We start from the raw sequence: 2,110 nt of genomic DNA on the forward strand, positions 1-2,110 counted from the left end.
ATGAGTTCGAGTCTTGAGTTGCATCTAGGTGAGTCATGATTATGAAGCAACTCGCGCCAACCCAGATGTCTTGCACAATCATGCTAAGTGTTAAAAGTTCCACTTCGTCGTCATTAGGAAAGATGAGCTTTTTCCTTCCGCAATCAAGAAGAATGCGATTGGTGGCTAACCAATCCATCCCTAGAATAACCTCTAGCCCCTGTAAAGGTAGGCAGATAAGGTTCACCCTGAACCTTCGTCCCTCGACCTCTATAGGACATCGGGCACACACTGTGGACGTCCTGACTAACCCAGCTGCTGGTGTCGAAACCACCAGATCACANTGGAGCTCTCTGANTGCTAACCCAAGCCTCTCCACACAAGCCTTTGACACAAAAGAGTGTGTCGCCCCCGAATCAAATAAAGTTATGCATGAAGCTCCAAATAACAAGCAGGTGCTGACAATCAAGTTACCTGCACTGGCTGCTTCGGCTCCAGTCAATGCGTAAACTCTCCCTGCAGCCTGTGGTCTGGCACCACCTCTCTGAATAGCTCTGCCCGCTGGACGTGGTGGTGGTCCGGTCCTCCTGACTGTAGGGCAGTCTCTAGCATAATGGCCGTCCCTCCTACAAAGGTTACACCTCTTGTACCCTATTAGACGAGGGCACACAGACTGGAGGTGTGGTCCTCCACACATGTAGCATCTCACAGGNCTGGCATAACTGGGTGGCCCCTGCTGCACTGAGGGCTGAGAAGAGGAGGAAGAACCCCTGGACCCCGAAGATGTGGGTCGAGAGAAAGGGGTTGTCCTCGAGCTAGATCCCCCTCTGGAGACTACGGGTCCNCCAACCCTCAGTGGTTGGACTCTCTGACTCTGCTGCACTTCAGGTTCTCCCTTGGTTTTCTCCATGTCCCTAGCCATTTCCACCAAAGCGGGAAACTCTCGGATGCGTAATCCCTTCACCATAAGCTTNACATCCTTCCTCAAACCATTCTCAAACTTCCGGCACTGCCAATCTTCATTCACTTGCACCGTGCTGAAGCGAAGGAGGTGTTTAAAGCGGTCGGCATACTCAGTCACCGACCTGTTTCCTTGTGTTAGCTCAAGAAACTCCACTTCTTTTGCAAAGCGAACACTATCAGGGAAGTATTCTGTGTAGAATTTGGTCTTGAATAACTCCCAAGTAATAGGAGTTCCACGCCTCTCAAGGATGGCTCTCATGCTGTTCCACCAATGGCCAGCTTCTCCTGTCAACAGGTATTGAGTATAGGCCAGCTTCCTATCATCTGGACACCCCTTTGCCTCAAAAATACGTTCCATGTCTTGGAACCAATGGTCGGCTTCATCTGGGCTGCATTTGCCATTGAACCTGGCAGGACGGTGTTGGAGAAAGCTCTCCAAAGTCCACTCTTGAACTGGGGCAGCAGAGGAGGTAGCACCCTGAGTGGGTACGCCTCGGGCCAACATGTCCATCAGCTGCCTTTGGGTGTGATCAGACTCCATTCTAGCATTCTCGGCTGATATCCTGGCATTTTCAGCGGCTATTCTAGTAGCTTCTAGGTTTTGGAGGGCAACAGTATTTTGTTGCACAAGAGCAGTATTCTGCTGCTGAAGAGCCTCAAGCACAGCTTCCAATCTTGCGTTGGACTCAGAGGGTTCATTTTGAGGAGGTGGAGGAGGTGGAAGTCTAGGTGCCATGGTTCTGTTTCANAAAGATAAACAGAACATCAATCGAGTCAAGGAAACAAGGCAATTATTTGGAAATGCTAAGAGTACACAGAGAAGAGCATGGCACACACACAACCTAAGGGATATTCCTAAGAAAGAAACTGCTCTGATACCACTAATGTGACATCCCTATTTTATAGCATACATGTCTAAAAATGAAGATGTCCACATTGATAATAAAAGAGAGCAGTTGAAGAGTAGGAAAGTTAATCAGGGTGTGATTACAGTAATCCCGAAATCTAGAGGAAATTAAATAAACAAAACACGTGGGAAAAAATTCTAGAGTTTTTCAAAATAGATACATATGTTCAACTAGAAGGTCAACAAATTATAAATCCTAAAAAAAAAAAACTAAGCTGCAGCATCAGTGTTGTTTTGGTCTTCCAAAACATCCTCCAAAGT

Source organism: Vigna radiata, chromosome 7, assembly GCF_000741045.1.
Source record: "Vigna radiata var. radiata cultivar VC1973A chromosome 7, Vradiata_ver6, whole genome shotgun sequence".
NCBI classification, from domain to species: Eukaryota; Viridiplantae; Streptophyta; class Magnoliopsida; order Fabales; family Fabaceae; genus Vigna; species Vigna radiata.